Source organism: Triticum urartu, chromosome 6A (assembly GCF_056163025.1).
Source record: "Triticum urartu cultivar PI428250 chromosome 6A, HENAU_Tu73, whole genome shotgun sequence".
NCBI lineage: Eukaryota > Viridiplantae > Streptophyta > Magnoliopsida > Poales > Poaceae > Triticum > Triticum urartu.
In genome coordinates, this window is record NC_141878.1 from 426,875,777 (window position 1) to 426,886,577 (window position 10,801).

Here is a 10,801-nt window from a genome sequence, read left to right on the forward strand (position 1 = left end):
AAAACAGGACTTCCCATATATAATTCTTTACCTCCGGACCATTCCGGAACTCCTCGTGATGTCCGGGATCTCATCCAGGACTCCGAACAACATTCGGTAACCACGCACATCTATTCCCTATAACCCTAGCGTCATCAAACCTTAAGTGTGTAGACCCTACGGGTTCGGGAGACATGTAGACATGACCGAGACACCTCTCCGGCCAATAACCAACAGCGGGATCTGAATACCCATGTTGGCTCCCACATGTTCCACGATGATCTCATCAGATGAACCACGATGTCAAGGATTCAATCAATCCCGTATACAATTCCCTTTGTCTTTCCGGTATAGTACTTGCCCGAGATTCGATCGTCGGTATTCCGATACCTTGTTCAATCTCGTTACCGGCAAGTCTCTTTACTCGTTCCGTAACACATCATCCCGTGATCAACCCCTTGGTCACCTTGTGCACATTATGATGATGTCCTACCGAGTGGGCCCAGAGATACATCTCCGTTTACACGGAGTGACAAATCCCAGTCTCGATTCGTGCCAACACAATAGACACTTTCGAAGATACCTGTAGTGTACCTTTATAGCCACCCAGTTACATTGTAACGTTTGGCACACCCAAAGCACTCCTACGGTATACGGGAGTTGCACAATCTCATGGTCTAAGGAAATGATACTTGACGTTTGAAAAAGCTTTAGCATACGAACTACACGATCTATGTGCTAGGCTTAGGATTGGGTCTTGTCCATCACATTATTATCCTAATGATGTGATCCCGTTATCAACGACATCTAATGTCCATGGTCAGGAAACCATAACCATCTATTGATCGACGAGCTAGTCAACTAGAGGCTTACTAGGGACATGGTGTTTTCTATGTATCCACACATGTATCTGAGTTTCCTATTAATACAATTCTAGCATGGATAATAAACGATTATCATGAACAAGGAAATATAATAATAACCAATTTATTATTGCCTCTAGGGCATATTTCCAACAATTATATCTATCAGATCTCACTCTCATAAGTGACCGTGAAGGGATTGACAACCCCTAATTGCGTTGGTTGCGAGTAGCTATCGTTTTGTGCAGGTACGAGGGACTTGAGCGTGGCCTCCTACTGGATTGATACCTTGGTTCTCAAAAACTGAGGGAAATACTTACGCTGCTCTGCTGCATCATCCTTTCCTCTTTGGGGGAATCCAACGCAAGCTCAAGAGGTAGCACTCGTCATAAACGGTTACATCGATGCAAGCTTTGACACTGATCCGGATGACTCTAAGTCACAAACCGAATACGTATTTTTATTAAATGGTGGAGCTGTCAGTTGGTGCAGTTCCAAGCAGAGCGTCGTGGCGGGATCTACATGTGAAGCGAAGTACATAGCTGCTTCGGAAGCAACAAATGAAGGATTCTGTATGAAGGAGTTCATATCCGATCTAGGTGTCATACCTAGTGCATCAGGTCCAATGAAAATCTTTTGTGACAATACTGGTGCAATTACCTTGGCAAAGGAATCCAGATTTCACAAGAGAACCAAGCGCGTCAAGAGATGCTTCAATTCCATCCGCGATCAAGTCAAGGAGGGAGACATAGAGTTTTGCAAGATACATACGGATCTGAATGTTACAGACCCGTTGACTAAGCCTCTCTCACAAGCAAAACATGATCAGCACCAAGACTCCATGGGTGTTAGAATCATCACAATGTAATCTAGATTATTGTCTCTAGTGCAAGTGGGAGACTGAAGGAAATATGCCCTAGAGGCAATAATAAAATTGTTGTTTATATTTCCTTATATCATGATAAATGTTTATTATTCATGCTAGAATTGTACTAACTGGAAACTTGGTAGATGTGTGAATACATAGACAAACCGAGTGTCACTAGTATGCCTCTACTTGACTAGCTCGTTAATCAAAGATGGTTAAGTTTCATAGCCATGGACAAAGAGTTGTCATTTGATGAACGGAATCACATCATTAGGGAATGATGCAATTGACTTGACCCATCCGTTAGCTTAGCACGATGAGCGTTTAGTTTACTGCTATTGCTTTCTTCATAACTTATACATGTTCCTATGACTATGAGATTATGCAACTCCCGAATATCGGAGGAACACTTAGTGTGCTATAAAACATCACAACGTAACTAGGTGACTATAAAGATGCTCTACAGCTGTCTCCGATGGTGTTTGTTGAGTTGGCATAGATCGAGATTAGGATTTGTCACTCCGTGTATCGGAGAGGTATCTCTGGGCCCTCTCGGTAATGCACATCACTATAAGCCTTGCAAGCAATGTGACTAATAAGTTAGTTACGGGATGTTGCATTACGGAACGAGTAAAGAGACTTGCCGACAATGAGATTGAACTAGGTATTGAGATACCGACGATCGAATCTCGGGCAAGTAACATACCGATGACAAAGGGAACGACGTATGTTGTTATGCGGTTTGACCGATAAAGATCTCCGTAGAATATGTAGGAACCAATATGAGCATCCAGGTTCCGCTATTGTTTATTGACCGGAGATGAGTCTCGGTCATGTCTACATAGTTCTCGAACCCGTAGGGTCCGCACGCTTAACGTTCGGTGACGATCGATATTATGAGTTTATGTGTTTTGATGTACCGAAGTTTGTTCGGAGTCCCGGATGTGATCACGGGCATGAGGAGGAGTCTCGAAATGGTTGAGACATAAAGATTGATATATTGGAATCCTATGTTTGGACATCGGAATGGTTCCGGGTGAGTTCGGGAATATACTGGAGTACCAGGAGGTTACCAGAACCCCCGGGAAGTATATGGGCCTTATTGGGCCTTAGTGGGAGAGAGGAGAAGGAAGCCTAGGAGGGGGCGTGCCCCCCAAGCCCAATACGAATTGGGTGGGGGCCGGCCCCCCTTTCCTTCCTCCTTCCTCCCCCTTCCTTCCTCTCCTAGTCCAACTAGGGAAGGGGGGAAATCCTACTCCCTGTGGGAGTAGGACTCCTCCAGGGCGCGCCATAGAGGGCCAGCCCTCCCCCTCCTCCACTCCTTTATATACGGGGGAGGGGGCACCCCATAGACACACAAGTTGACAATTGTCTTAGCCGTGTGCGGTGCCCCCCTCCACCATAATCCACCTCGGTCATATCGTTGCAGTGCTTAGGCGAAGCCTTGTTCTGGTAGCTTCATCATCACCGCCATCATGCCATCATGCTGACAAAGCTCTCCCTCGACACTCAGCTGGATCAAGAGTTCGTGGGACGTCACCGAACCGAACGTGTGCAGATCGCGGAGGTGCCGTACTTTAGATGCTAGGATCGGTCGGATCATGAAGACGTTCGACTACATCAACCGCATTGTCATAACGCTTCCGCTTACGGTCTACGAGGGTACGTTGACAACACTCTTCCCCTCTCGTTGCTATGCATCACCATGATAGATCTTGCATGTGCGTAGGAATTTTTTTGAAATTACTGCGTTCCCCAACACTAGGGACCTTTTCCGGCACCCTGCGGAGGGGGATTCGATCACGGAGGGCTTCTACATCAACTCTATTGCCCTTCCGATGAAGCGTGAGTAGTTTACCATAGACCTACGGGTCCATAGCTAGTAGCTAGATGGCTTCTTCTCTCTCTTTGATTCTCAATACCATGTTCTCCTCGATGTTCTAGGAGATCTATTCGATGTAATACTTTTTTTGCGGTGTGTTTGCCGAGATCCGATGAATTGTGGATTTCTTATCAGCTTATCTATGAATATTATTTGAATCTTCTCTGAATTCTTTTATGCATGATTTGATATCTTTGTAATTCTCTTCGAACTATCGGTTTGGTTTGGCAAACTAGATTGGTTTTTCTTGCAATGGGAGAAGTGCTTAGCTTTGGGTTCAATCTTGTAGTGTCCTTTCCCAGTGACAGTAGGGGCAGCAAGGCACATATTGTATTGTTTCCATCGAGGATAAAAAGATGGGGTTTTGATCATATTGCTTGAGTTAATTCCTCTACATCATGTCATCTTACTTAATGCGTTACTCTGTTCTTCATGAACTTAATACTCTAGATGCAGGCAGGAGTCGATCGATGTGTGGAGTAATAGTAGTAGATGCAGAATCGTTTTGGTCTACTTGACATGGACGTGATGCCTATATTCATGATCATTGCCTTAGATATCGTCATAACCTTGCGCTTTTCTATCAATAGCTCGGCGGTAATTTGTTCACCCACCGTATTATTTGCTATCTTGAGAGAAGCCTCTGGTGAAACCTATGGCCCCCGAGTCTATTTTCCATCATATAAGTTTCTATTTTCCATATTACAAGTTTCCGATCTACAATATTAGTCTCCGATCTACTATTTTTGCAATCTTTTACTTTCTGATCAATAAACCAAAAAATACCAAAAATATTTACTTTATCGTTTATTTATCTCTATCATATCTCACTTTTGCAAGTAACCATGACGGGATTGATAACCCCTTTATCGCGTTGGGTGCAAGTTGTTTGATTGTTTGTGCAGGTATTCGGTGATTTGTGCGTTGTCTCCTACTGGATTGATACCTTGGTTCTCAAACTGAGGGAAAAACTTATCTCTACTTTGCTGCATCACCCTTTCCTCTTCAAGGGAAAAACCAACGCAAGGTCAAGAAGTAGCAGGAAGAATTTCTGGCGCCGTTGCCAGGGAGATCTATGCCATGTCAAGACATACCAAGTACCCATCATAAACTCTCATCTCTTGCATTACATTATTCACCATTTGCCTCTCGTTTTCCTCTCCCCCACTTCTAAAACAATTTTCGAAAAGATTTTCCCTTTTCTTCGCCCTTCTTTCGTTCGATCTTATGTTTTCTTGTGTTGCCATGTGCCTTTTATTTGCTTGCATCTTCGCTTGCTAAAAAATCTATTGATATGGATCCCCATCCACTTGCTAATCTTTTTCGAAGATCCAATTATGATGAATAAATAATTCATGTAGTCTCTGGTTAGATGTGGTTTTTTTTTTGTTTTAATTAGTGTTTGTGCCAAGTAAGACCTTTAGGATGGCTTACGGTGATGGTTGATTTGATCTTGTTGAAAGACAGAAACTTTTGCACTCAGGAAAACAATTATCATTTTTAACAGAAGCGTGATAAAATAATGATTTTTTTTGAAGAATATTAATAAAAAAATTCTTAGGTTTTCCTAATTTGTCAGAATTTTTGGAGTTACAGAAGTATTCGAGAGTTACAGATTACTACAGATTGTTCTGTTTTTGACAGATTCTGTTTTCTATGTGTTGTTTGCTTATTTTGATGATTCTATGAGTAGTATCGGGGGGTATGAACCATGGAAAAGTTGGAATACAATAGATATTACACCAATATAAAGAAATAATGAGTTCCAACAGTACCAAAAGTGGTGATTTATTTTCTTATACTAACGGAGCTTATGAGATTTTTTGTTGAGTTTTGTGTTGTGAAGTTTTCAAGTTTTGGGTAAGGATTTGATGGACTATGGAATAAGGAGTGGCAAGAGCCTAAGCTTGGGGATGCCCAAGGCACCCCAAGTTAATATTCAAGGACAACGAAGAGACTAAGCTTGGGGATGCCCCGGAAGGCATCCCCTCTTTCGTCTTCGTATATCGGTAACTTTACTTGAGGCTATATTTTTATTCACCACATGATATGTGTTTTGCTTGGAGCGTCTTGTATGATATGAGTATTTGCTTTTTAGTTTGCCACAATCATCCTTGATGTACACACCTTTTGAGAGGGACACGCATGAATCGTGATTTATTACAATACTCTATGTGCTTCACTTATATCTTTTGAGCTAGGCAATTTTGCTCTAGTGCTTCACTTATATCTTTTTAGAGCACGGCGATGGTTTTATTTTATAGAAATTATTGAACTCTCATGCTTCACTTATATTATTTTGAGAGTCTTAAAACAACATGGTAATTTGCTTTGGCTATAAATTTAGTCCTAATATGATATGCATCCAAGAGGGATATAATAAAAACTTTCATATAAAGTGCATTGAATACTATGAGAAGTTTGATTCCTTATGATTGTTTTGATATATAAAGGTGGTGATATTAGAGTCATGCTAGTGAGTAATTGTGAATTTGAGAAATACTTGTGTTAAAGATTGTGATTCCCGTAGCATGCACGCATGGTGAATCGTTATGTGATAAAGTCGGAGCATGATTTATTTATTGATTGTCTTCCTTATGAGTGGCGGTCGGGGATGAGAGATGGTCTTTTCCTACCAATCTATCCCTTAGGAGCATGCGTGTAGTGCTTCGTTTCGATAACTAATAGATTTTTGCAATAAGTATGTGAGTTCTTTATGACTAATGTTGAGTCCATGGATTATACGCACTCTCACCCTTCCACCATTGCTAGCCTCTCTAGTGCTGCGCAACTTTTGCCGGTACCTTAAACCCACCATATACCTTCCTCAAAACATCCACCATACCTACCTATTATGGCATTTCCATAGCCATTCTGAGATATATTACCATGCAACTTTCCACCGTTTCGTTTATTATGACACACTTCATCATTGTCATATTGCTTCGCATGATCATGTAGTTGACATCGTATTTTTGGCAAAGCCACCTTTCATCATTTTTTATACATGTTGCTCCTGATTCATTGCACATCCCGGAACACTGTCGGAGGCATTCATATAGAGTCATATTTTGTTCTAAGTATCGAGTTGTAATTCTTGAGTTGTAAGTAAATAAAAGTGTGATGATCTTCATTATTAGAGCATTGCCCCATGTGAGGAAAAGGATGATGGAGACTATGATTCCCCCACAAGTCGGGATGAGACTCCGGGCGAAAAATAAAAAAAGGCCAGAAAATGAGAGAAGGCCCAAATTTAAAAAATGAGAGAAAAGAGAGAAGGGACAATGTTACTATCCTTTTACCACACTTGTGCTTCAAAGTAGCACCATGATCTTCATGATAGAGAGTCTCCTATGTTGTCACTTTCATATACTAGTGGGAATTTTTCATTATAGAACTTGGCTTGTATATTCCAATGATGGGCTTCCTCAAATTTCCCTAGGTCTTCGGGAGCATGCGAGTTGGATGCACACCCACTTAGTTTCTTTTGAGCTTTCATAAACTTATAGCTCTAGTGCATTTGTTGCATGGCAATCCTACTCACTCACATTGATATCTATTGATGGGCATCTCCATAGCCCGTTGATACACCTAGTTGATGTGAGACTATCTCCCTATTTTTGTCTTCTCCACAACCTCCATGTATATTCTACTCCACCTATAGTGCTATGTCCATGGCTCACGATTATGTATTGCGTGAAAGTTGAAAAAGTTTGAGAACATCAAAAGTATGAAACAATTGCTTGGCTTGTCATCGGGTTTGTGCATGATTTAAATATTTTGTGTGATGAAGATGGAGCATAGCCAGACTATATGATTTTGTAGGCATAAGCTTTCTTTGGCCATGTTAGTTTGAGAAGACATAATTGCCTTGTTATTATGCTTGAAGTATTATTGTTTTTATGTCAATATTAAACTTTTGTTTTGAATCTTATCGATATGAACATTCATGCCACAATAAAGAAAATTACATGAATAAATATGTTAGATAGCATTCCACATCAAAAATTCTATTTTTATCATTTACCTACTCGAGGGCGAGCAGGAATTAATCTTGGGGATGCTTGATACGTCTCTAATGTATCTATAATTTTTGATTGTTCCATGATATTATATTATCTATTTTGGATGTTTTATATGCATTAATATGCTATTTTATATTATTTTCGGGACTAACCTATTAACCTAGGGCCCAGTGCCAATTCCTGTTTTTTCCTTGTTTTCGAGTTTCGCAAAAAAGGAATACCAAACAGAATAAAACCTTCGCGATGATTTTTCTTGGACCAGAAGACACCAAGAGATTTGCAGATGAAGTCGGAGGAGCCACGAGGCGGCCACAAGGATGGACGGCGCCCCCACCCTTGTGGGCCCCCCGTGACCCTCCTGGCCTAATTCTTTCGCCTATATATTCCCAAATATCCCCAAACCACTAGAGGCATCCACTAAAACACTTCTCCACCGCCGCAACCTTCTATACCCGTGGTATACCATCTAGGGACCTTTTCCGGCACCCTGCCGGAGGGGGATTCGATCATGGAGGGCTCCTACATCAACTCTATTGCCCTTCCGATGAAGTGTGAGTAGTTTAGCATAGACCTACGGGTCCATAGCTAGTATCTAGATGGTTTTTTCTCTCTCTTTGATTCTCAATACCATGTTCTCCTCGATGTTCTTGGAGATATATCCGATGCCTTAGCAGACTAAGGCATAGCCTAGTGGTCGGAAGGGGCTGATGCCTTCCCACCCACCCAGGTTCAAGGCATGGCACTTGCAATTTGGGTTTGTTGCACCAATTATACTGTAGGGGGTTCCTTACAGTCTTTCTGTCAAAAAAAGATATATTCAATGTAATACTTTTTTGCGGTGTGTTTGCCGAGATCCGATGAATTGTGGATTTATGATCAGCTTATCTATGGATATTATTTGAATCTTCTCTGAATTATTTTATGCGTGATTTTATATATTTGTATTTCTCTTTGAACTATCGGTTTGGTTTGGCCAACTAGATTGGTTTTTCTTGCAATGGGAGAAGTGCTTAGCTTTGGGTTCAATCTTACGGTGTCCTTTCCCAGTGACAATAGGGGCAGCAAGGCACATATTGTATTGTTGCCATCGAGGATAAAAAGATGGGGTTTTGATCATATTGCTTGAGTTAATTCCACTACATCATGTCATCTTACTTAATGCTTTACTCTATTCTTCATGAACTTAATACTCTAGATGCAGGCAGGAGTCGGTCGATGTGTGGAGTAATAGTAGTAGATGCATAATCGTTTCGGTCTACTTGACACGTATGTGATGCCTATATTCATGATCATTGCCTTAGATATCGTCATAACTTTGCGCTTTTCTATCAATTGCTCGGCAGTAATTTGTTCACCCACCGTATTATTTGCTATCTTGAGAGAAGCCTCTAGTGAAACCTATGGCCCCCGAGTCTATTTTCCATCATATAAGTTTCTATTTTCCATCTTACAAGTTTCCGATCTACAATATTAGTTTCAGATCTACTATTTTTTCAATCTTTTACTTTCCGATCTATGAACCAAAAATACCAAAAATATTTACTTTACCATTTATCTATCTCTATCAGATCTCACTTTTTCAAGTAATCGTGAAGGGATTGACAACCCCTTTATCGTGTTGGGTGCAAGTTGTTTGATTGTTGTGCAGGTATTCGATGATTTGTGCATTGTCTCCTACTGGATTGATACATTGGTTCTCAAACTGAGGGAAATACTTATCTCTACTTTGTTGTATCACCCTTTCCTCTTCAAGGAAAAAACCAACGCAAGCTCAAGAAGTAGCAATATACTACAGGATTTCCATCTTATGGACACGCAAATTTTGGAGCCTCCTCTAGTTGATCTAGTGCACATTCTAGTTGGTTCCAGGTGGCTAATTAGAGCGATCCCTAGCCACCTCTAATCCTCATAATTAGAAGCCATGTGTGGTTCTAATCCCCTCCCTCTAATTCTCCAGCGACGATTAGCTTTGGACGGCAAAGCGCTGCTGGATCGTGAAGACCGTACGCTTGCAACCAAGTAGAGAGGTCGTGCTTTCGGTCTTCCATTCGAGGGATCATTCGTGGGTGGTTCATGGGATCATCATCAACGTTTGAGGGACTTCAAGTACGATCTACACCGACTCGTCTACTTCCACTGCATTCCTAGAGTCGGTAACGATCGCTGATCACAACCCGTTATGCATCTTCATATTGTTCCTGGGTGATCGTAGGGCGATTTTTTTTGTTTTCTACTACGTTTCCCAACATTGACATCATGAGTGGTTCTATGAGTAGATGCAGGTTGTGATCTAGATTACATGTGGATGTGAGGGTGATGTTCTTGCTACACTTTTGTCGAGTGTTGCTTCGGTTCAGTTCATTGACGGCATGGTGTCACTTTCTACAAGGTTCTGACAATCGCTCGGCTTTGGCTGTCGACGATATGCTAACAGTTCCTTGGGCTTCACCATAGTCAAGAATAGTGAACTGTCGCGTACGCAAGACGAGATGAAGATGGATGATCTTCTAGGGGGTCACGTGTATTAGATGAAGTTTAGTGTGGGGGAACAAGATTTTTAATTAAGTCTCTTCTTTCACACACCCCAAAAGTTAATCTAGCAATAAGGATTATCACTTTATGGTGTGCATGTAGGTAGCTAGGTTTATCCATAAACCCTAGAAGCCATTAAAAGTTGCCAAACCGATTAGAGGGCGTCTAACTTGGTTTTGCAGGGGTTGCATATGATGTGGTACAACCTTCGTCATGATAATGAGTTTATGTATGAGATGGTTATATGTTGTAATGTTAAGTGGCCTACGCGTCACGGCATGATGGCTGGAGCCATGAGATTGCGACCTTAATGTAAATATCATAGAGATAGGTTACAGGTGACGGTGGCAAGACGTACACAGAGGACCCCGACAAGGAGAAGGTGTACCAAGGCGCGGGACGAGGAGTTATAATTTCGTGCCACGGCAGAATTTCAGATTTTGGTGCCATGGAAACGTTTTCTGAAACGGTTACCACGGTAATGTTTTTGAAACGGTTGCCATGACAATGAAATATTGGCTGTCACGTTGCTTCAACTTAAGATTGAAGACGATCATAGAACTCCCCGCGCCAATGGCTTTACCATGTCATGCTTTTATGAATTGCCTGAGATGTTTATCCCTTTATTGTTTGCACCCTTTGGTTGCGCAGT